The sequence below is a fragment of the Meleagris gallopavo genome, chromosome 1 (genome assembly GCF_000146605.3).
Source record: "Meleagris gallopavo isolate NT-WF06-2002-E0010 breed Aviagen turkey brand Nicholas breeding stock chromosome 1, Turkey_5.1, whole genome shotgun sequence".
In the NCBI taxonomy this organism is placed as follows: domain Eukaryota; kingdom Metazoa; phylum Chordata; class Aves; order Galliformes; family Phasianidae; genus Meleagris; species Meleagris gallopavo.
In genome coordinates, this window is record NC_015011.2 from 186804787 (window position 1) to 186831234 (window position 26448).

A 26448-nucleotide genomic window follows, 5' to 3' on the forward strand; every position below is an offset into this window, starting at 1 on the left:
GTGGTTGATAACCTTGATTGTGGCAGGTAGATGGGATGGACTGATCATTGAGGTCCCTTCCAATCCAAGCCATTCTGTCATTCTATGACCTCTGTAACAGCCTTCTAAGGACTATAGCAGAATAAATACAACATGCTAAATGCTGTGAAACACTGCCCCATTGATAAGAACTACATCCCAACAACTTTCATAAGAAACATGAAGCAAATCTCCCCAGCAAGTAAGAATACAAAGAATACTCTAGAAATTCATCTCACTATTTAATATCTAAATTTCTTACACAAAAGGCATTTTAGCATTTCTTGAATACCATTCAATAATTCTCAGACAAAAACTTCATTGAGAAAGTTACAATTGAACATACATATCAATAATTTAAGGTAAAACACATTACAGGGATTTATATTTAGCCTCAAGCAAGATTTACAAACCTAAGAAGTTTATAGATCTGGTTATACCAAAAAGAAAACCAAGGCTGTTCAAGAGTTGGAAATGTGAAAACAAATGCCTTAAAACAATGAGAGTTGATGGCTGCTCTGGAAAAGGAAAAAACATGCCTTCAGCATATTGAAAACATTGCATCCAGTTTCTAAAAAGGAAAATTATTTGTGGAACTCTTTGAAGAAAAATATTAAATAGCAACCTCTATTAAAGAAGGCACTCCAAAAATCTGACTTCAAGTATTGAATAATTTAAGAGGCCTGTTAATAAAGTTGTTGTATAAGTTTGTTTACCTGTAAATTATTAAGAAGATTTATAGAGTAAGTTATGTCACTTTGAATAATACATTCCAGTCTTGATATACAAAGTGAAATCCCTGTTTTTAGCATTAAAACTCAGCTCACTATAGAACTGTTAGTTATACTTCCAAACTTCACTCACTTTTACCTGGAAAGCACATGGACTATACTATCGCGTAAATTAAAGGACTCAGGACCCCAAGTCAAATCAAGTAAAAAGACTTAAGGCTCCTGTACCTTCCTGAAGTCATAGAGAGCTTCTTGAAAATTCCACATAATTAACTAAATGCATGAAAATAATTAAAAATTTTAAAATGCTAAATTACACTTTGCGCAGGATCTCTGTTCCAAAAATACATTGCTAACCATGGTGCTCACAATCATTAGTTATATGCATACACAGAATCAGCTCACTCACAGCAGTGCATACTAAAGCTTGTAGAATAGTCTGGTTCCCCAGCAAATCTCAAAGTGCTTTACAAATGAAAATGGACTGACATGGCAATTGTTGGACATGCACAGCTTCCACTGAAGTCACAAAATATACCTCAAAATTAAGCCATAGTCAAAGAGCCTGTTTTCACACATTACTCATTAAAACTCTCCCTGGCTTCAAGACCCAGCAAACTCAGCAGGGATGCTTTGGTAAATGGGAAGTGCTGAACACAGCTCTCATGGAATTTCACAACATTCTTATTGTCATGCTCCATTACTCCTTGCTACATCACACCTCATTTTACAAACAACACTATATAAAGGACCAAAGTAATCTGTAATACCATACCAGTAGAACCTAGAGAAAAAAACACACACACACAAAAAATAATAATTGATAAGCAATGCAAATGTAAATGGTGGAGTTAAGAAGAACCCACGATGCCTGGTTGTCAATCTTATGCTTTAACCTCGAGGTCAAGAAGCCCTCTTCTGCTGTCATTGCCACAACAGACCATGAACTGAGAGTGAAAATCTGTGGGGAAACAAGGAAAATATGAGAAAGCACTTCTTTGGGCTTGGAAATAAAATCCTCACAGAACTCTTCTTTCTGATAACTATTTTGCAAGACTGGGAACCAGTGCTTTATAAACAAACAAAGCCAGATCAAGACTCTTTTGAAGTGAAGGTAAAAGGGATCTTCTCCACCCCAGGAATAAAAGGCTGGGCGACTTCTGGAAAGAAAACAAAAGGGACAGAGAAAGGGGGCAGAATTGGGATGGAGATGAAAGGGAGAATCTCAGAGAGGTGAGGAACACCCTGATCCCTTCTTGGGTTTGGTAGAAGAGGCCTTAAAGATTATCCACTTCCAACCCCCCTGCCATGGATAGGATTGCCACCCCCTAGATCAGGCTGCCCAGGGCCCCATTCAACTTGGTTTTCCAAAGCTTTGACACAAATAAAAGAGGCAGAGGGGTTATCTTACCACCCTTATCTATTGCCCTAGTCTGCAGCCTCCTCTTTCCATGCTTTAACTCCATCTTGTTTACAAAGCATAATGAAAAATCTGTCGTTTGTGTGAATGTTTAGCTATGGCTAGATTTGCGAATGGTTCTATTATTTTCTCTGGAAACAGGTACAGAATGTTGAACACTGTATTCTTTCCTATGCATACTTTGGAATCCAAAATATTAAACAAACTAAATCCTTTTTTTTAAAAACTTCTGAATAGATTTACCTATTCTGTTTGTTTTAAACATTAACCACCACTTCCTTGATTGCTACCCATTAATTATTTGGAAGTTTTATAGCTTCTTTTGAGCTCATGCTAGGTTTTCCAGCCGTTATATTTTTAATTTCACAAACAGAGCTTAAATACATTGCCTACTGCAACCATAAATCACTTACTGTGCTAGAAAGCAGATTGCTTGTAATTGCCTTTTTATTTACAATACTGATGCAAGCAATTAAATATGATTGAATTTTCAAAGTTAGAAACAATGTAGAGAAACTTAGAAGAGAATGCAGCATACGTGTGAACAGCAATCAGCAGTCACTGTTTTCAGTTGCATTAGAATTAATGTCTGTTTTTTTGAAACATACCAGGACATCTTCAGGTACCACTTATGACTGTAAAGGACCAACAGTCTCAGTGTTCACTGTCATGATCCTGGTATCAACTACCTATCTCACCTCATTGCTCCCCAGATCTAGAAGTGCTAAAAGAGACAATATACCATTCCCTGGATGTGGAATGTTTCTCTGCTTTTATGTTTCAGTCACTCTTGGCTAAGCTAGAAACAAATTAAGAGATTTCAAAGGCAGAAGCTCTCCGAAGAAAAAGACCAAGGATTTATGGTAGGAAATCTCTCTAAGGAACAATACACGACTCCTTTTTTTTTTTTCTTTTTTTTTCTTTTTTTCCACAGCAGTTGAAACTCTCTTGTAAGAGCCAGAGCAATTACATCAGTGGTAAATATTGACTTTTCTGGTAGATTTTTCTTATTACTTCTTCTGTATTACCACAAGACTCAACACATAAAACAGTATTACATCCGGACCCGTATTCACACAGGAGAGAAATATCAACCATTCTAATACTGCCTTCATGCTCATGCTTGGACAACTCAAAGCTTTCCGTGTCTCACTTTTCCTATTGTCTATACTGGTATCTTTGAAGAGATAGTATCAAACATAATACTATTATGCACATTTGCTTTAAACAATCTGGATCTGGGCTATTAGCGTATCATCTTAGAAAGTGAACGTTGCATGACATTCAGTAAAGAAAAGTTCTAGAAGAGCCTTCATTACTATAAGGACTTAGTAATATCAAGGAAGCCACTAGGTTTATTTCCTCTTGTTTACATGGAAGGGATCCTCTTCCTCCTAAAATATTTAGGTTTTGGCCCTCAACCCCAAATATTCTCATTTGGAAAACAGTCATGCTGTGCTCCTACAATTCTACTCAAGGCCAGGGAATGAAAAGTCTTATGAGGATGTTTATGGGACATCCTGAAAGAATGGACAACCATCTCAGGAACAGAATATGTGCTGATGAGGTACCCAAACAGTACCAATCAAAAGACACCACAAAAGCACTTTTCAATGAAAATTATTTGGATTACTTCTGAATTCCTACAATTGTAAAGTAAGATATTTCATTTGGGTGATGAAAACTTCCATGGTAAGTAGCTGGGTTTGTGTGGAAGTCCATTTAGTAAAGTCCATGCATTTACATTAAGAAAGAATTTAAACAAAAAAAAAATTCTAATTGCTTACATCTAACTGGTTTGAAAGCAGCTGGAGGTAAAGCCCCAACTACAACACTCTACCTACCCAGTTTCTCTTTGTTCATTCCTAAGTACTTTAAAGTCAATCCATATAACTACTTGTAATGCAGTTGATGCAATTTTATGTAATTTGGCTGAAACAAAATCTTTATGGGGAATGAATATACAAGAACAAAGCAGTTGGCAACCTCACAATCCTCAGCATTTTTATTTGCAGCAGTTCTCCCCATCACGCTGCAGGTCTTTCCCTATTTAGCTTATTATATATTTGTTATTATCATGTAAACTTGATGACTAATGACATTAATTTACAAATTCTTTATTCTAGTGCAGGTTGATTGCTAACACTGAAACTCCTCAAGGTTTCTGTGCAATAATTGGCACACCTCTCTCCATGCTTTTACAGCACAGTAACTGGCTAATCCCACAACACACTTTTCTGATCATTAATGGTGGCTGCACTGGTCAACAAAATAATCGAAAGAGATGTATGTGAGGTTAAGTCCAGAGTTAGTGCCCAGAGACCATCAGAATCCACCTGTTCTCAGTCCCAATGCCATCATCTGTTCATTACAATTTGATTTTGATTTTTTGTAAACACAGACTATATAATTTTACATTTTTTGCTGACTCTGGCCCAAGAACAGTAAGAATGAGAGCTCTCTTCTGGAAGTAAGAATTGAGAAAGGCTCACAAACTGCTGGGAAGGATTGCCAGCATCCCAAGAGGATATCTAACACTGAGTTGTTTTCCTCTACAAAGAGGATGGATTTCTAAGACAGATGCAAACTTCAGAGCACCTAGCAGAGATGCTGAGCATATTACTCCAGGAAAAACTAAGGCTACACTACTCTTGGGACACAAGATAGACTATCTAAGTTACCAGACAGATCACCCTTCTTCAGATCTAGTTAAGAGAATTAAAAACATTTGAATACCTTCTGATATCAATGGTAGCGTTCTCCACACAAAACTTTGCACACAAAAACACATACACACATATAACATAATGAAGGTGTAAACACCAACAACAAAAACCAACATCGAAAGCTATTGGAGGAAAAAAACAAGCAAGCTTGTTGTATGTCACCATTAGCAGAATGACAAAAATTTAGCAAGTTTCATAAAGTTCTGGTGGGGACTCCACCATCTGCAAGGCAAGTCCTGTCCTGATCTGCACACATGGTTTATTATCACATAAAGATATCCCAAGTGCTGAGTAGTTATATTTGCAAAAGCAGCTCATGAGTTCGACAATATCACTTTTGGGAGTCCAATTTAGACAAATATAAGTATCCAGATTTAGTGAAAAGAAAAATAAGATCAAAAAGCCTTTGTTGATTCTCTCCAAGACATATGCGTTACATGCAAGGTAAAATAACCCACTTGACTCTTAACGCAGTGTTACACATTTCCTAGCTTACTTGTTACTGCATGAAACAGCAATTAAATTCAACATTTACAAATGTTGTTCCAAGTTGGTCAAGTCTGAATTTCTCATGCAATTCTGAGCTGATCTGCATACTTTAATCCAAATATGCAACATTCTGGAAGTGGTAAAAATAATTATTACTACTTTGGTTAGTCTCACAGATTTCCTCTGTAAACTACGGAATTAGAAATCTGGCACCAATTGCTTGTTCTGGAAGGTTTGTTTTAGAAAGTCACTAGAAACTACTTTTGAAGTCCACATTTAACCTACACAGTATGATTAATCTGAATTTCTAAAAGAAGTGATCATTCACATAATTCAGCAGTACAGTAGATCAGGATATTTTTATTTTGGAGTTTAAATCTGAAAACTTTTCTTAGAAAATATTAACTGTTATATCTCAGAAACCATCTTCCACCATGAAACAAGGGGAATAAAAAAAATACTTATGTTGAATAGGTACTAATACTTTTAAAAGAAAATGGATTTCCAAGTCAAATTATATATATTATATATTTTGTTCATAGATAAATAATGTTGTATCTAAAGGCTTATTCATACTGAATTCTGTTTTTTATATATACTTGTATGTCTATATTTGAATATTGCATTTAATTCTGCTCTTATGTAAGCATCTACATTAGTGTATGGTAGCCCATAGGAGTGAGGGAGGATAAAATTAAGGATCCTATGCATCTTCACTGCACTGATCACACAAATTTTTCTTACTCAAAATATATATTATACAGAGTGTTTTTTTGAAGTTGACATGACAGATGAAATTTTTTCAATGGCTCTTCAGTTAAGAAAGTACTGAAGACTGACAATGCAGTCTACATCTGCTTCTTATTTCTCCTGTCAGCTGCCAGGTTAGCAGCCATGTCATAGAAAATACTGTAAGAAAGAATGACATAGATCAAGATCATAGAAGGAGGAGTATTTATTGTGGAGGTGGCTCAGGTAGTAAAGACTTCCAGACGCAATGAATTGACTTGCTGAAAAATCGTTTTATCTCAAGCACAGCTTTAGTTTGTGATCAGATATTGTATAGCTTCTTGCTTATCCCCCACAGACACAGTGTAAGAACGTGTGGCATATGGCAGCTGGGAATGAATCCACTGAAGGCATCCAGTGCATCTCTTAAAATCTGGCCCTGGTAACCCCAAATTCCAGGCTCTCATACCTAGTATGCACATATGTTTGTGCGTGCTCAAGTGAGCAAAATGTTACTCATTGGCATTTCTGTGCTTCGTAACAATTACATATGCATTCAGCGCACTCACAATCAGTGTCTGTACTTTCATTAGGTATCTCTCATGGTATCAATCTCAGTAAACAGAGATGAAAGGCAGGAATGCACACACAGCAGGGCAATCGTTTACTGGTGTCAATGAAGGAATTAAAAATGCGGTGCATGTGGGGGCAGCACTGAGAGATCTCCTATGTAACCCTTTCTCCCTGCTTAAATAAATCCTGCTTTGTTATTTCTTTCTCACATTCTGCCATCGTTCTCACCCAGAGGTAGAAACAACAAATCAACTGATTTACCTAAAAGTCAAAATACAAGTAAATATATTACCTTTAAATCTCCTATCTGCCTTGGAACTCTCACTTCTGTTAATTTTACACCAGAATCCCAATTTTAAGTTGTCGGTAATTTTTACCATTTTTTCTCCCTCCATCAAAATGATTGCACTAATTTGTCTCAAAAATGATTCCTGAGAGAAAGTGTTGTCTAGTGACCAAAACAAAGGGCACAGTGCTCTAAGTATTTCTGGCTCCATTAGCAGTTCAGCTGGTGAGCTGGGAGAGCAATTCCTGCTCTGCATAACACACCCAGGAGCCATTTCCCAGGGATATCAGAAGAATTTAACTCATAGATGGGCTTGGATTGGAACGGACCTCAAAGATCATCCAGTTCCAACACCCTGACATGGGCAGGGTTGCTGATTGCTAGATAGGCTGCCCAGGCCCCCCATCCAACCTGGCTGTAGCTTTCTTCATCAAGTCTAACTTAGGTTCCCTGTATAGCTGGAGAAGAGACAAATCTCATCCTAAAAGTCTGTATGACCTCAGAAACACATATGCCTTTATTGCCTCTAGACAATCCTGAGGAAACCAGCCTAGCCAATGGTCCCATTTAATTGAAAAATAAAACAAAAACAAGAAACCCCCTGCCCTTTAATTTAGATTTGCATAGCTCCATAATATCATCAGAAAGGAAATCCCTGAATGTTAGAGGAATGATATACTTTTAAAAAAAGAATTGTGTGGTTGACTGAGCACAGCCCAGAGTAGCTGTGCTCTCCTTTTTGAAGATCTCCAAAGGGCACTGGACATGGCCCTGAGCACTTTACTCTGGGTGTCCCTGCTGGGGCAGGAGTGGGGCCAGATGGACCCAGAAGTCTCTTTCCATCCCAACCATTCTGCCAATCTGTGGAAGGCTGTCCCTTGCACCTCCAGTGACCTCACTATGAGCTTTGAAGGTCTGCATTGCACTGGGCCTAGAAAATATCCAATATATTTTCACGTTCTGCACTATTTAATGATGTTACTATAACAGCAAATTCACTGTATCAGATTTGTAGGCTTTTCTCAGCGTGAGAGACCTCCAGAAGCACACTGAAACTCCTAGATGCTTTGGGAAACCTTCCTCCTTTATCATCAGAGAGCTCAATTCCCTCCTAGTTTTGCCCTTTCTGATGTTTCACAAGCAGAGAAAAAGAAGCCAGAGATTCTATCTTCCATTGTTTGTAACTAAAAACTGCAGTACACACACTCTGAAGTTTACAGGAGAGATTTGAAAGCCATACTTTTTGTTGTTGTTTTGCTTTTTACTTTTTACCAAATTCAAGAGCAGTCGTCCAGAAAACCTCAGAATAACATGCTTTTAATTTGAAACCAAACTGTTTTGTTTGATCAGCATTTTGACAAATGACTGTACAGAAAGCTTACATTCTTAGAATTCCTATAATCTGGTGATACAAGTGGAACATATAGTGATGGTACAGAAGCATAGAATTAAGTTGGAAGGGATGCTTAAAAACCACCCAGTCCAATTCCTCTGCAATGAACAAGGACACCTACAGATAGACGAGGTTGCTCAGAGCCCCATCGAGCCTGACTGTTAGTGTCTCAAGGGATGGGACATCCATCCCCTCTCTGGACAACCTGTGCCAGTGCTTCACCACCCTTAGTGTAAAAAACTTCCCCCTTTTATCCTATTTAGATCTCCTCTCTTTTAGTTTGAAACCATTTTCCCTCATCCTGTCACAGCAGACCCTGCTAAAGAGTCTGTCCCCTTCAAGCGCCAGTATTTGAGCCTCAGCTTAAGTATATAAGCATCTGTTAATAGTGAGAAATCTCATCCAGGTTATAGGCTGTTCTGTATTTTCAGTCATATTTCTACCTGAAGTAATTCACCTGAAGGCAGAGAACACCAGCTGCTGGTAGTGAGCTTCTCAACGCTATTAAAAATGATATATGCTAGATTGTTTGGATACAAAAAAAAAAATACTTCTTTTGCAGAGCCTTCAGTATCTTTAATAGCCCAATCACACAAGTTTCTGTAATAGCTTCTAAATGTTAAGTTGTGAAAGGTATCACAAGGCCTTGGAAAACCATTAGCTAAGAAATAAGACAGACTTTAGTTACAATTAAAGACAATAAACAAGTGATGCTGAAGGTAACAAAAAAGCAAAGCATCAAGATCAACTATGTATTTGCAAAATCCAAAAATCAGTCAGAGAAAGAAGGCAACACTGTTAGAGTAAAAAGTTGGAAATAAATATGAGCCCCTGAAATACATACAATGTATGAAAGGCTGTTACTGTGAAAGATCTAACATAGCAAAAGTGTTGGTAGAATTTACTGCTCAAAAAGTAAAGAAGAAAGAAGACACAGAACATATGCATTTTTAGATGGAATACATTTGTTCTAAATGAAAAGTAGTTAGGGACTAGAAGAAGAAAGGGAATGGGAGAACAAGGAATTATTCCAAAGCCAGTATATAGCAATGAATGAGAGATGCAAGCTCTTGTTTTTGGTGTAAGGTGAAAAACAAGGATTCCAGCCCAGTGAACTCTAAAATAGAGAAAGAAATTAGAAGAAACTACAATCCATACTTCGGAGTAAAATTAGCAGCTGCAAACATAACAGCTGTTACAAAATATAATTGACACTATTTGTGTTCTCAATGAAACTAACTTATGACTTTATGATTATCTTATTAAAGCAGTAAGAAGGGGATATTACTGAACTTCATCAATTGCTAACAGAAAACAATTTATAATCTCCAGTATGAGGTTTTAACAGATAGATTGTTTTTCTGTATAAAATTAAGCAGACAAAGCTACATATGAACAATGAGAAACTAAGCAGACTGCACTAAGTGAAGTTCAAATGGAAGTACAGGAAAAAAGCCATCATGACTTCAAGCTTTCACAATGAAATGTGAAATGAAAACAAGAAAAGACAAGTTTGAAGGGAAATCTTATTTTCCATGCACTACTTCTTAGTGCTGACACAGACAACTTTAAAGAACATACTATTTAAGGAAACGTAAAGCTTCTTGATAGAAACAAGCTAAATGTGACTAAATTATGAAATAAGTACTTAAAATGAAACATTTATGAAGATGGGCATGGAGCAAGCCTAGGAGCCCATACAGAAGCAGCAATTGCAGTCTAGCAGACTGCGATGGTCACATTTCCCACATACCCCAAATCATAGCATTTAGATCGTAAAAGCTTAAAGCTTCAAGTAATACCATCAGTACAGATCTGCAGGAAAACATTAAGAAAATAAATTAAATCCATAACTTTTTTCTGACATAGTAAGTGTTGGTTATTGTACTCAAAGCAAAAAGTGATGAAAAAATAGATTTTTAAAAAGCATGTCATTCAATGCTGGATGAGGCACACTCCATTACGGTGCTGAGAATGTGATTTTTAGTTTGCAGAAAAATTAAAATATGAAGTTTCACGTGTCTCAAGAGCATCCTACAAAGACTTGATTTTAAAAGAGCCTCTGAGGAGCCCCAGAACCACCTTGCTCTCTTCAGCACTCACAGGCAGAGCCACACAGGGACTACAGCTAACCACATGGAACCACAGAACGCATTGGGTTGGAAGGGACCTTGAAGACCAGCCAGTCCCAACTCCTTGCTGTTGGCTGCTGGCTCTGGCCCCATGCAACCTGCTCTTGAGCACCTCCAGGGATGGGGCACCCACAGCTTTTCTGGGTAGCCTGTGCCAGGGCCTCACCATTCTCTGAGCATATTCTCAGTAACATATGGTATTAGAAGCAAAATCTGTATCAATCTACCTATCTTATATGGCCATTTACCACAGCTGCATTTACAACATCAGAAATAACAAAAGCAGCAAACACTAACTACAGCATCCAACTGTGGCCATTAACTGCTGACATAACCTTGAGCACTCAAGGATTAGTGTAAGTGCCAATTGTAGCTCTGAGATTACAAATAACATTTTCTCTCATCTGATACATTATCTGAAGTTCTGTGTTGCAGCTGCATGATACTGCAAAATACCTTAAATTATATAGAAATCTCTGGTTCAAAGAAGCAGTTTTTTACTCAGTGAACTTCTGCACTCCTTTCAAAGAATGATGTGTTAAAAAATATTAGGAAAACTAATTTTCTGGCATCATCTGCAGGCTAGCTAGGCTCTCATCACTGGGCACTTCATGAAGAGTCAGGAGGCAGAGGGCTGACATTTAACAGCTGGAGAAAAGAGCCTACAGTTCTGTAACTTGGTTAAGAAAAAACCCATATCAGTTAATAGGGAAAGCTGGAGAGTTTGAGACAACACTGTAAAAAGGAGCCTTTGACACTGCTGCCTGAATGAGAGTGAAACCTCCTACAAAGGTGATTCTGGTCCAGCGTCAACTATTATCAATAAGTTAGGATCTGAAAATACAACTCCAGAGTGCAACTGACATCTCTGATGCTATTAAATTAAAAACCAACCAATCAACTAAAAAAACCACCTAACCTCTAAGACAAGAGTTGCAACGTGTCCTGTATACACAGCCTTAGTGTCCAGCTTCCTATACATTTGTATTATTTCTTCCTCCTAAATTCTCCTATCTTAAGAAATGCACAACAGTATTCTCTCACTGAGCATCAGCAAGGTAACCAAAGAAACATACATCTAAGCCTTTGCTTGTATTAATCTTTACAGCAAGGATGTATTCCAGCTAGATGAGGAGAGGATTTGTCAAGCCCCTCCGGTCACCTTCACTATGTCCTTGTCCTCTTCTTGCCTGTTTCCTTAAGTTGACACTGTTGGAAATAAGATCCTCAGCAAATGGGCCTTTGGTCAGATCCTGCATAGTCTTTCCTAGCTTATGTTATATTTTTTAGTATGTGTGCATGAAATATAATCTTAATGTCTTGCATTCTTTGGTAATTAGATACAGGGATTCTAGATGAAAGCCAACTGTTGTAATGCAGCTTTATCCACGTATTAGTTTTCAACAGCCAAGTAAAGGGGCCTTTAATATGAGAGTTCACATTTCAAAGTAGAGAGGAAATCTATAGAAAACAAATAAATACAAATATTTATTCTTCCCACATATTTTGTAACAACCTTATTTCTGCAGCACCTGAAACAAAACTATATGTGACAGCTGTAACAAAGCAGGAGATAAACACTTATATTTTTCAGGCGGGAAGAGAGAATGAAATGGAGGTAAGAGCTAAAAAACATCCCCAAGTGCTCAGGAAGAGATCTGCAGGAGTGAACTCTGGATTTTTACTCTCAGATTTTAAAAAGAACAGGCTTCATGCATCAGTAGTTCTGAGGAAGGCATAAGGCAAGGAGCACACTTTCTAAAAGCCATTGCAGCTCATTGAAGCTACAACACACTGTGCGTGCCTCAAAGGCTCAGGAACAAAAGAACAAAAAGGTGAATTTATTACCACTGCAACCATAGGATGTTTATAACTCTAAGTGCAGCTCTCCAGTGATTTCCATAGCTCACGTCTGCAGAGACAGACACCTCCCATCGCAGTGTCTCTCTCTTACTGCCTTCCCAACCAAATCTCCGTGACACTGAGCAAGCAACCAACAGCTCACTAAAGCAGAAATTCACTTGTTGTAACTACTCTTTAACCTCTTCATTGTCAGCTGGTCTAATAAAGGTTTAACTGATGAATGTTTTCCCTATATGTAAGCTGTTAAGAAGGCAAGTTCATTGGTTTGCTCGAAAGATTGAGATCACCTGGACCTTCTGGCTGGTTTACCAGCTTTCCAGGGAGGGCTGTGAGACTGCAATGTATCACAAGGCAGCTTGCAGACCAATGGTACTGAGTATTTAGCAAAATCTTAGGGCTGAACTCCAACCCTTTTACGGTGTTCTAATGGGAAAGAATGAGGAAACAGGAAGGAATGTGGACATTTGAGGCAAAGATATACACTAAAGCTTTATAGCAGGTTCAGGGAGAGTTCAATACTCTGTTTGCCCAACTCTCAAACTGCATCTTACAGGACAATTCATCTCTATTTTACCTTAAATTCATCCTTTAGTTCATCTTTAGTATTTTAGTTTCACTGATAAAATGCATTTTTTCTTAACTCCATCTCTACTGGGCTGTAATCTGCCACTCTTGCCTAAAATCAAAATATGTCCTGCATAAAAATGTGGAAATATAAAAAGTGGTATATGTTCCCATTTTAATTTCTAATTATTTGATTAGTATAGAGAGCACTGCTCTTCCCTGTGATGACAAGTCACTAAGTAGGGAGAAGAGCGAAACTGCTTCTAAGAAAATTAAAAATTGGAGAGCAAAGTTAATTTGGAGGGACAGGTTCCTTTTATATATTTTTTTTTCATGTTAGGCTTTGGTCCTTGAATTCTCCTTCATTTCAGACACGTGCAGAACGTGTGAGCTGCACACGAATATGAAGAAGCCATCTTTTGAAGCCTGCAGGACTGTGTGCTTATTTCGAATACACGCATAAACCTCCCTATGAACTACACTCACAATAATAATTAGAGGTTAGGATGCTCAGTGTTAGTAGACCACCATTTACTCAATACATGAAATACAGAACATGCGTTATTTTCAGTTTTTAAAATACAAGTAAGAAGTGACTCAAAAGCCCCACTTTCTGGCTATGGTTCCTACAGCTGTAACTGTGTACTCTCACTCCTGAGCGCTGATTTTTTAATCTTGCTTCTAATAAACTTGCCATAAATAATTTCATATAATTTTCATTTGTTTGAATTTTCTCTTTTGTCTCTCCTTCTGTTTTTTTTGGAGAGATGAGGGAAATACAGACAGTGAACGTACACGAAGAGAACAGGAATTAAGGAGCAGGGGAACTGATGAGAAGTTCTCAGTTCATTATAATAACCCTAGCAGTTCCACTCATCTCCTTGTCATGCATATCACTGCTTGCTTCTCCCTTTGTTTTCTATGTATGTACATTTTTACAGAACTTTCTCTTACTTCCAAGCATTTTTATCTGAGGAACACGCAGCATGCTTCAGATAAACACCAACCATATTACATTTTATGTGTTAGTCTCTGCATCAATTTATCCCAGATAGAACAAGAAACCAAGGTGCCTTAATATCAAGAGGAAAAGCTACTCCAGTTGATGGCAAGTGCTGGATTGTTGCTGGTAGTTGCAATTCTCATGAGATTGGCTGCCACATTATACACATAACTGTGAAGGAAGTTCTTTTGAGGCTTAGATAAACATTTGACTGTTTGAAACAAGGAAAGGAAAATGTAAACACTGAAACGTATTTCTACAGTATTAACCTCATCTTCTTCCCCAGCTAATAAAATCATTTTGTTCTGGATGCATTGTAATACTGCCAAGATAAATATGCTGTAGGCTTTTCTTAACTGCAGGAAAACTAAATTATTGGAATGTAAGCTTTTCCATTTAATCATCAGCAGTCTTACTCTATTGCCTGCTACTTAAATTCTTACCACTTAGTACCTGAAATATCAATAGCTAAAGATTTTACCAATTACTTTTGTTTGCAACAAGATCTAAAGGCTTAATAAGCCAGAAAAGATAAGAAAGATATTGGTTCACATTTCTATGGCTATTCCTTGCTCTCCAAAAAAAATCCAAAGCCATAGTAAAAACAACTCAGCACAACAACTTCCCACATGGAAATGGAAAAATCAAGCTACTTAGACCCTTTGCCAGTTTTGAAAACATTTTAAAATGAGGAGCCCCTGAAAGAAGCAAAACTGTACAGTTTTAAGGTCTTTTGAGACTGTGTTTCAATAAATGCTTCAAGAAAGGTAGAGTGAAGAGTATAAATAGTGTAAATTACATAGAAAGGAGAAATAAATTGCGCCAGGTCTTTGAAATAAAACAAATATTTATGCTGATATAAAACGCCTGCCTCTCCGTATTATCTATAAAATGGTAAGTAATTTTCTGTGTAGGCTATTTAAACAGCACTGTAAAATGCTTCATGTTCCTTTGCTGCTAGGGATTTTCTTAAGAGAGAGAAACTTCATCTCACATCTTCATCTTCACAGCTAAATTAAAATGCAGTACTTCAGCAGTCAGATACAACATGCTGGACAGTTATCGACAGTTTACCTGAACAAAATCAATCATTTCCTACAAAAAAGCTGACTTTGGGCCCTGTTCTTCCAGTTCTGCTCTCTTCAGTGTACCTTCAATGTTTTGGGTGAACCAAAAACTGGCTGTGGTTGGTTTGCTGACAGCTCATGTGGTTGGGACTAGTTTGCCCTCAACAGGGGTTTTAGGGAATGGAGTAGCTTTATAGGAAAAAAATGAATAAATATGTAATATAATACTTGGTGGATTTCATCATTGTCATTTGAATTGCATTTTCACCAAAACTGAATTTGATATAGTGCAGATCTGGTAGAATGTAGAGGAGCAACACGTCAACTAGAAGTTCATATACAATAGGAAAAATCTGTCAAGTAATGCATGCTTTGTGTATTAACAATGGCTTAGAACAACTCTGAAATGCCAGTGATTGCTACAAGCAGTCTGACACCATGGTGATAATTGCAGTTTAATATCACTAGACAGCAAACATGACTGCCACAGCTAATGGGAACGGCTGTATTCAGAACCCGTGTGGATAGCTATCTGTCATGGAATTGCTTTTCAATGCTTTTTCTCTAAAATAGCTCAGATTATTGCTTATGCATTTATATACAAATACATTCTGCTTATTTAACTAAGGATAGATATTTGAGATTCCATTTGCTCTCTCTGCACATTTCTTAGTATGGCCTAATTTATTCTGCTTGGTGACTCAAGTGCAGATAAGCCATAAACAGATGCACGATGCCAGATCTGTAGCACAATTGCAAGTTTGATAAATACCAGCTGTTTTGTCTGCTATTACTGGGACTCAGAGAAACAGAAGAAGGTATCATGTTGCATAAAATCTGGCAATAGTAATTCATCTCTCCTTTGCCTCTGAAAAATCTGCCAAGCTGAACTTGCTATTAGAACTGTACTGCTTCACCTGAGACCTTAATGTTCCCTAGGCACGGTACAATTAGGCAGAATTAACCACTTGTGTTTGCAGGCTGTAATGGGACTTCTGAATTTAGCTAGAACTATTTATTGAAAACTGATAAAGTGGTACCAGCATGTCTTCACAGACACCTGTACATGTAGAATTCAGCCAAGCAATGTTTCACAGTGACAGCTAATGTGGAGAAAAACTGTATTGTGCTCCCATCAGAAAGTAATAGTCCTTTCATGAAATCCTCTACAGTCTTGAATAGTTGAATCAGGAAAGAGCACAACTTATGGACGAAGGTAGGGAGTTCTCTCACTTAACTCCGGACTCACAAAATTGATCAAACCTACTGAAACTAGGTTAAATGCTAGAAAGCTACATTTTTAACATCAAAATCTGGATAAGGTAAATCACACCCTCAATTCTCTTATATTTCGTTAACTTTCTTATTGATGCTTTTATTTAAAAAGCAGTCATTTTCTCATAAATACTTATTATCTGGGATTAATTGTCCTGGAGGCAGGACACAGTCATGTAGTAGAGAGAGACTCTGTGCAATTGGTGGGAACAGTTAATCTTTGCTTAATTCTAACCGGGCTGTCTGAAGCAGACTCAGATCTTCCTGGCATTTGTGCTCATGCTTATCTTTTGCACTGTCTCCGGAAGGAAAATAGAAACGAATGTAGAACAAGCAGTAACAAAATAAACTGATAGCTAAATGTTGAATACTTACTACATGCACATTTAAAGATCAGTCTTACAGTTGCATACAATATTTTTAAAAGCAAAGTCTGTGACAAAAAATAGAGTCACTTCTTACGACTAGAATTGCCACTTGAATTTTCAGTCCAGATGATTTCTGATGATAGCTGGGAAAAGCACTATCTACACCAGCCTCATCCTTTTAAATGGGTGAATTTATGCACTTATCTTTTACCATATGTCTTTAAGTTTATTATTTTGCTTACCCTCCGGCTGGTATTGTGCTATGATTGTTACCGTCTGCCCTGCTCCCTTGAGTGCAGCTGCAGCCTGCTCGTGGGTAGCACCTCGAAGATCGATGCCATTCACCTACAGAAGGAATGCAAACAACAGATCTGAGTAGTTTAACACTAGGCAGAAAGACCGAGGTTTTTATTTAAATGCCTGATGCTTGCTCAGATGCAAAAGTGAAGGTACAAACTCAGAAAGAGAGGATACTACCTCTGTCTGCACATGAGGATCTGCACTAACATGGCACACACTGGTGTTCCTATTCCTATCATTCCTGTCATCTGATCACCTCTTTTGGGGTTTTCTCCTCTACTGAGTTTATTTTTGGTGGCCTCCTAATGTAATTTTTTTTTTTTTAATTATAAGATTTACAGTAAATTACAGTGTTGGAGAATATTGCAGGCAAAGAAACTGCTCCTTCAGCCAGACCTTGAAAGCCCATTCTGTAGCTTCAGGGAAACCTGGAAATACATGAAGCAACTCTAACCAAAAAACACTGATCAGATGACTTAGAGAACTGAAAATCAAGCAGCCATTTTCTTCTCCTATTGCCCAGAAATATAGCCCTATCTTGCATGGAGCTGTGAGCAGGGACAGCTTTGCTACCTCTTCCAATCTGACATCGATAGGTATTTTCATGGAGCTCCTCTTTTTTCATAGAATCAATTGAATTGGAAGGGACCCTTAAATGTCATCTATTCCAACTCCCCTCCAATAAGCAGGGACACCTACAGCTCCATCAGCTGCTCAGAGCCCAGTTCAACTTCACACACTGAGTATCTCCAGGGATGGGGCATCCACCACCCCTCAGGGAAACCTGAGTGCCTCAGTACCCTCATTGTAAAAAAGTTCTTCCTTACATACAATTTAAATTTCCCCTCTCTTACTTTGAAACCACTTCCCCTTGTTTTATCACAACAAACCCTGCTACACAGTCTGTCCCCTTCTTTCTTTCAGCCACCCCTTAGATACTGGAAGACCACACTCAGGTCTCTCTGAAGCCTTCTATTCTACAGGCTGAATAGTCCCAGCTCTCTGAGCCTGTCCTCGTAGGGGAGGATTATATAGTGATCATATTGTGCTGCATGAGCAGTGGAAGTTTAACAGAGTTCTCAAAGTAGGGAATCCATTCCAAAAATATGGGATAGCTTTAAAACTTCTTTGATTTGTAGATGTGGAGTTAAATGCTTTGTCAGCAGCATCCGAAAGAAGAGACAGATTTGATGTACAAGATTATTAAATGCTCCAGTAATATGAATCTTGCTTTCCAATAGGGCTGTTACTGTTTGGCTGTAGTGAAGTATTTGTGGTTATTTAATGCATTTGCTTTATTTATTTAATTATTTGACTTTCCTCCTCACTTTTTAAAGATTTACACATCATAATGTTTCAGTGAAGAACAAGAAACATTTGGCACACAAATAACAGCAGCAGCACAGAAATCCATTTCCAAGTGCTCAAGAAAAGAAAGGAGAAAAAGGAAATGAAGTAGAGGGGGAAAAAGAGAGCAATGTCATAGATTTTGTGGCAAAGAGACCACAGTGGCACAACAGCAACCTTTTTTCTTATTTTTATCAAATACTGAAACAAAATGGCTAAGAATTTACTGAAAATATGAAGTTAATTTTGTTTAGATTTTGATAACATTTTCATTCTTGCAAAAATAAATCTTATTACATAGAAGTTTACAAATTACTGCTGTTCATAACACTGTTATGAATTCATTTACTTTGATCAATTATATTTTCAAACTGGCCTGTTTTATCTTGCTGTCTTTTACTAAATCTTAGAGAACCTGATTTTTTGTTGTTGTTGCTGAACACATATTTAATTATTATTTACATGAAAAAAAAGTATCACAGAACCACAGAATGGCCAGGGTTGGAAGGGATCTCAAGGATCATGAATCTCTGCCACACGCAGGGCCACTGACCTCCACATTCAATACCAGACCAGGCTGCCCAGGGCCCCATCCAACCTGGCTTGGAACACCTTCAGGGACGGGCCATCCATAACCTCTTTGGGCAGCCTGTTCCAGCACCTCACCACTCTCTCTGTAAAGAACTTGTAGTAGTACTGAAAGTAGTCTCTACTGATATGTGAAAACTATTTCAAATATTAGTCTTAGACAATCTTATGTGTGATAGTAGTTATCTAAAACCAGCAGATTCCAAGAAGACTGCATTATGCTATAGAACTGCTGACTAAATGCAGATATGTAATTGCATGGCTGAGCTTTCATATTTCTGAAAACATTATTCTATAAGAACTAAAGATTTGCTTATTAGACTTGTATAACAGATATAATCTTCTCTAGTTTATTTTTTTTAATGATAATGAAAGAAAAAAAAACATATTTTTTTCCTAAGCAATTAATCTTTTATTCCCCCAAATACTATTTAAGTTTCACAATTTGATTATCACTTAATGCTTCCCCATAACGTTTGCAAAATGGATTTCTTCTCATTCCTTAAAAAAAAAAAAAAAAAAGAATAAAGTTATTTGAATTTCATTTGCCTGTATTATTCCAGTGTCATTCAAAGCTATAGAATATGTAGAACTTTAGAGAAGCATGATCTGTTGCAATCTTTTATGGTTACAAAAAATAAATATACACTAGCTTATCTTCAGATTCAGAAAGGAAACAAGTAAATGTGGAAATAGCATACCAAAACAACGTTACCTATTCAAATCTTACCTTATTCATATCCTCGTGCATATTGTATAAGTACAATAATGTGAAAGAGGAAATGAATTATAAGTTGCCTCACAGAAAAATAAATGAATTTTTGAGATAGTGTGCCTGTATGTGAACTTCACAGTAGAGGGTATGAATGCCACTACCGTGCTGATAATACCTGCTTCATCTGTACACCTTTCTTAGACCCTTTGGGGCAGCACAGGAAGGGCATGGGAGGCAGCAGTACCAAAGGGAAGGATTTTCAGCAGACAGGCGAGAGGATGACTGATAGAGTATACACAGACATAAGACACTTTAAGGAACACTGGAGTAGCTGCTACAAGGTAATAGTATAGGCTGGAAGACCACCATACCTAAATAAACATTGAAAGCAAATATCTGTGACAGAACATAATAATTTTGAGAACTCTATGGATCTCTATGTTGCTAACTGAAGGTAAGCTGTGACAATTACTCAATATTTCTATGAAATATTCTGGATTTGCCAAATATTAGCATATTTGGCTTTCACATTTAAAAGCACTATATGCTGCTGGATATAATCTGATGATGTCTACATTTCTGTTATCTTAAGTTTCAAAATTGATACTATTTTTACTATTTATATGAATGTGTACAGGAAAGTGAAAGTCTTCACTTACAAGTAATACTCTTATGCCCCTGAAAAGAAATGCTGACCATGAAGGAAATGTAAGATTATAAATTCCACAGTTTCTCCAATAAAAGAATCCTCATCTTCTGGTTTGAAAAGAATGGCTGTGAAAATGCCTGGTGGAATCTTTCCAAAAAATGAACCAAAGGTTCAATAATTCATCAGAGTTGTATATGTGAACCTCAAGTTTAGTGGATGGAAGACTAGAAATAGAGTCCTGCAAAAATACTGATATAACATCAAAAGAGGAAATAATTGCATACATTCTAAAAGAACAACTGAGAGAATCAGAGTTTTCAGTGCCACAAAGTCATTTGTGTTGTAATGAACGATACTGATAATGCCTAAAGATGAGCATAGTGTTATATGTCAGTTTACAACCTCTGTAGAGAACACTAACTTCCACAAATAAGACACAATTTAGACTCTTGCTTTGGAAGCAAGAGGTTTTGTGCCCTACCTTTACTCAGGGATAATACTGTGACATTTAATGCTGAGCATAGGCACATCAGCACTACAGTTACTCATTTAGTCAGTGCTTTAGTCATAGCTTTGGTGTCTCTAGCGGCCTGATGATAATCTTGATTTTGAAGCTAAGTTATCTCTAATAATAAGCTAGGCTTTTATCTCTGTGATTTTGTTGTTGTTGTTGTTTGTTTTTTTTCCCCCTTTCCTCAATATCTGGAGTCCTTGAGAGACTCCTGAGAAAGATGCAGTAAGATGAACTGAAGAAAATCATTAAGGAACATTCCTGAATTCCTGAGCTCCTGAGCTAGGTAGAAGGATATGATGTCACTGGTTAGTATTAGCAGCATTAGAAATCAGTTTGTTTAGGATTAAGCTTGAGGACTGTAAACTTGTGAAAACAAATTTCTCTAAAGCAAAACATGAAAACACTGTGGTGATCTATAAAAGTTGTATTACCAGAACATCATGCTTTAAAAACCATTAGTGAATCATAATAATCTTTCTATAGATAAAAGAATGCACGAAAGGAAAGGAAAGTACATGCTTATTTCTTTTCCTCCTCTGCAAAATAATAGTCCTATCTACAGGTGATCTAACATCTATAATTCCAGCACCAAGAATAAAAATACAGGACAGAAATTCCACCAAAGTTAAGTTAAATAAACATTTATCACTTTTCTACAGAACAACAAAAAAAAATCTTTCTTGTGTATATTCATAGAATCGTTAGGTTTGGAAACAATCTTTAAGATCCTCTAGTCCAAATGTCCACCTACCACCAGTACTGCCCACTAAACCATGTCCCTAAGTACTACATCTACCCTGTTCTTAAACATCTCCATGGATGGTGATTCTACCACTTCCCTGGGCAACCTGTCAAAAAAAAAAAATAATAGAGCCACTAAAATAGCAGTTGACTTCTTCTACCCTTTGGTCCTATTAGAAGAAATGATTCTTTAGGATGCAGACACTACACATTATAATGACTAAAACTCTCCAAAATCAAGTACACTTTCCTACTATGACATGGGCTAGGATCAATGCCTGGGGAGGACTTTCAGGTCTGAGTGGTTGAAATGAAAATAATGTGGAAAAGAAATGTCAGCGATAAAAGAACGCATCAATTCTATTTCAGCAACTTTTTTTTATCAAGATGATAAACAAACTAGATAAAAAAGACTAAATAAATGACCTTACTACACTGGATTGCTAAATAGAGATCTCCTTATAGATGCACAACTGCAGAATAAAATCAAACAATTATTGCCAAATTGACAAGTAGGAGACTGTTTACGTACTGTATTGTTCACCAGTGCCTGTGACAAGATCTCACTATGGAATAATAAATGTTGAAATTCTAACTTTAAGGATTTTTGAATTACTTAGTCTGACTTTAATTCGATGTTGGAGGAGTAGATACTAACTAAATTTCTGTCCTGACAAGTATTGTTTCCCAATATTTAAAAGCAAACATAATCAAGTCCCCAAACTTCTAGTTGAAAAAGAGCATAATCATTTAAGAGCATTAATTCCTCATGAAAGACACAATTAACTCACACATTTAAATCAAATTCTTACCCTCAGGTCAAAATGAAAAAGAGCTTTCAAAGGGGTAAAACTAATGTTCTATATTGCCTTTTCCTCTGAAACAGTATCTTAATTGTAACAACTGTGTATAGCGATATATTTGCCTGACCTAATTTAATGGCAATTTAAAAAAATCTCATTAAATTACTACTTTCAAATAATTTTATGTTGTTTAGACTAAGAATAATCAGTAAATGAAACAAAATGCCAGAAAAATGCAAGTGTGAGTAGGAAATTTTAATACATATTAAAAAGTTATTGGCTATGGTGCTTTAAGAAGCATTATACAATAAGCAAAGCAGCACTGCTGTTCTGAGCTTGACCGCATCTTGATGCCCTAGCCTAGAATGATTTTGACTGCACAATTTCCAAAGACTAGCTCCAAAATGAATTTGACATAATGGAAATAAGAAGAGCCTCCAGCTTGTACTGATGTCTGTCTCTCCTGCATGCTGTAGTAAAAAAGTGGTTAGAAAGCTTACAAAAGAAGAGAAGTGCTGCAATGAAAGATTATGGTTTAAACTGATCTGAGTAAAATTATGCAACTATAGTTCATATGAATTATACTAATTGTTCTAGCATTCCTTGATTCAGTCTAAGGCAATGCTGACTTCATTAAATTCCAAATCACAATCTAAATGAAAGATAAGATTAATATTTTGGATAGATTATACTCTAGCAAAATTGGAAGGGTTATATTCCATTAAAAATATCTGAATATCCCGTCCCATATTAACACAAATTAGTTCAGTTCTAAACAGTGTCAAAGACTTGAAGCAGTCTGGATATCTTCTGTTACAATAACTAGAGCATGATTCTTATGTAGGTCATTCAAATACAATGAAGACTAGTGAAATATCTATTTTGTTTACTTAAACCATGTTATTTCATGTTTGTACAGTAATTGAATGAACACTTGGAATCTTTGTTGAGTTGTAAAGGAAAAGGAAATCATACCCCTCCTCTGGTGAGGAAAACATAAAGGAGGTCTTTTTGTTTCATTTTTTTTTTTTACTGTCAGTTATATTGCACAGTACTTTTATAGGGTAAATTAAATGGCAAAGAAAGACACTTCTTTACCACAGAACAATATAGCAGATATTTTTCAAATTGTGATTGAATTTGTTGAAATCAGAACTTCTCACTTTTGAAAAAGCAAAGAGAAGCAAACCGAATAAGGACAACTCTTACTGCCAGAATTTCCGCTGATTCCATCAAGATACGAATAACCATAATCATTTGTCTTAACTTTGGACATGGACTTAAGTATTATCAAGCTCCTTAAAAAGAAAGGAAATCTGAGCTGCATTTCTAACTGGTTAGTCTTTGGAAACAGTGTATAGAGCACCACTCCTTAGGTGATGGAAACAAGATATTTTAGCAAGACAGTTAACATTGGAAAATGCGCTTAGTTATTATCTGTTCTGAACACAACTAGATGAAGTTCCTTCACAAGCAGGTGGCATAATCATTCTACACAGTGGTTCACACCACTTCCACAACTGATATAGTCCAATGAAAAAGACAAGAGTTCTAAAAAACTCATGCACGTTGCCAGAGTGACCAGGCACTGAAATGGGCTGCCCAGGGAGGTGGTGGAATCACCTTCTCTGCAGGTGTTCAAGAAACATTTAGATGTTGTACAGGGGGACATTGTTCAGTGAGGAAATATTGGTGGTAGGTGGACGGTTGGACTGGATGATCTTGGAGGCCTTCTCCAACCTCGGTGATTCTGTGATTCTATGAACCAGTACCTCCCGCTGCTGGACAGCAATGCGTTTCAGCAAAGCACGGCTCACACTGGCCGGACAGCGCAGGATGGTGCGCTCAGCACCGCGGACAGCTCCGGCCATGGGAGGGGCGTGCACAAATTGCTGACGCAGCAGTTTTCTCACTTCCCAGCTTTCCTTCTTCCACATTTTCAGCCTCTTTCTTTTGCTCTTCTCTCACTTCTCTCATTTCTAACCTTTTCCATGCCTACATTTTTAAAATTTTTTTTTAATTTTTTTTTTTTAATTTTTTAATGGCCAGTGAAAACGGCATATGTTGGACATATTAGTACAGTGGTTCTGTAATCCTGAACTCCAATGAAAGTATAATATTGTGTTCTCCTTCACTCTTTTTACGGGCCAGCACTTTCAGTGACCTTTTCAATTTTTCTTGTCTTGCTACCTTGGAATTATGAGTTTTGCCTCAAGTACGTTGGTCTTTATGGTCTGGTGAGCTGGGCATTCTAGAGGCAAATTCTTCTCCATCTGGAAAACAAGGAAAACTGTGGGGATACAAGCTACATCATTTAGTATGCATTTTCCTGCCAGCTAAACCAGCTGAGAGTGGTATCAAAGCACTGCATCTTTGAAGCAGGAATAAATATTGTGGTACTGAAGTGGTATCTTGCACACACTGCCGTTTACAGTAGGCACCAACAAGCTTTATGACTCACCAGGCTGCCTGAATCATTCCAAATGGTAACTGTTAAGCCTATAGACGGAGTCAAAGATATACATTTTAACCCAAACTGTACACAAATTTTCCTTATAGAAGAGATGCTTTTGTGAATGATGCCAGATTGGCAAACTGTGAAACTAGAATAGTTCCACTGAAAACAATTACTGCAGTGATAGTTTAAAAGCCATATCCTCTCCATTCCCTCAGAATTACTTAAAACTTCTTTAAACTGGGTTAGAAATAAATGATAGCATGGGAAAATGACGCACAGGCTCATTGGATCCTGAATGGACATAAAAATTGTTTCAGTACATAGCTACCATCTAGTGCTATTACCAGCTGGGACTGTGATCACACAATTATGAGGTGATCAACAGCATTTTATCTCATTGCTAAATGGTACATATGAAGACATACAGTGTTTTCATATTCATACAACTTCTACTATGAATAAAAAATATCATATATGAATATCACAATAGCTAAAAGCACAGGTTACAATTTATTAACTATTTTTTAAAGAAATATATATATATATTTAATACACAAAACATTCTTTGGTCTTAATAAGTAAGAATATTAATTTAAACTGAAATCCGTATCTTCAGATTTTAAATTTAAACCTAATTGCTACTTATTTTACCTTCCATCCTCCCGCTTGGTCACTCAAATATCCTTATATTTCTGCCACCAGCTAATCTCATGGATCTCAATAGTGTCATCTCCTCATCAAAGGCCTTCACACATTCACTCTTCTTTATAACTACTACTATCTTCCTACTCCAAACCGATAAAATATCAAATCGCTCCTCCTCCTTCCTACAGCTTTAACTTTACACATGACTGCTACTTTCATTCATTTTCCTGCCTCTTGGAATTAATCCTCTTACTGCCTAATTGCATTTTTAGCACTCGGATTTTCTTGTCTCCTGCTTTCATCCTGGGTCATTTAGGAACTCCCCTAACGGTAGCAGGTATTGTATATACCTTTGTTTCCACATAGTCCTAAAAGGAATGATTCCTTCTAGAATATGGATATAGCTAAACTGTCACTGATCTTGCTTATAATGCTACAATGTTCTTGTTTCACATCAAACTATGGTATAAGCAGAACTAATTATTGCAGTTCTCCTGTTTCTGAAATGATGTAAAATTTTTCATTTTAACAAGTGTTTTATGACACGAAAATGATAACAACAATCACTCCAGCTCAAACCTATATGCAAAAATTACTCAGGTACTGGCATAAAAGTGTAAGTCAATATTAAAGGCTGCTTAGGCAATCTGTCTTGGTGACTTCTCTTATTTGACAGGCTCTTTGTATTTCCATGTCCACAGAATATGGTAATATAGCCGGTGACCTGTGACACAGCCATTGTTATGTGTCACAGCAAATCTATACTGAATTCAAGCCAGTGACCACGAGGCAATGTATGAATGTTTAGTGGTAGCTTGTCCAACCGGTACACTCAGCTCTAGATGGAATGTTCAGTGTTAAGTTTAATGATTTTTTTTTTTTAATTAAAAATACTTGAATTAAAACATTCATATAATTTGTGATTCTGCAGATTATAGTTGTGTGACATAGATGTTTTGAGCAGAAGATGAGCCATAGTTTCAAATAAAGCATATATTTTAAACTAACGGAAAGGAAGTAGCCTTTGCTTTCTGTAGGTGTTTTTTTTTTT

The 26448-nt window shown here is 37.0% G+C and overlaps 1 long non-coding RNA gene across 1 annotated transcript; it reads right to left on the reverse strand.

The window, feature by feature from the left end:
• Nucleotides 1-247: 247 nt before the first annotated feature.
• Nucleotides 248-17006, reverse strand: LOC116216211. Its single transcript, XR_004158665.1, has 2 exons — nucleotides 16880-17006; nucleotides 248-1710 (listed from the first exon to the last, which is right to left on the reverse strand). It is a non-coding gene; the product is annotated as an uncharacterized LOC116216211 (long non-coding RNA).
• Nucleotides 17007-26448: the final 9442 nt, after the last annotated feature.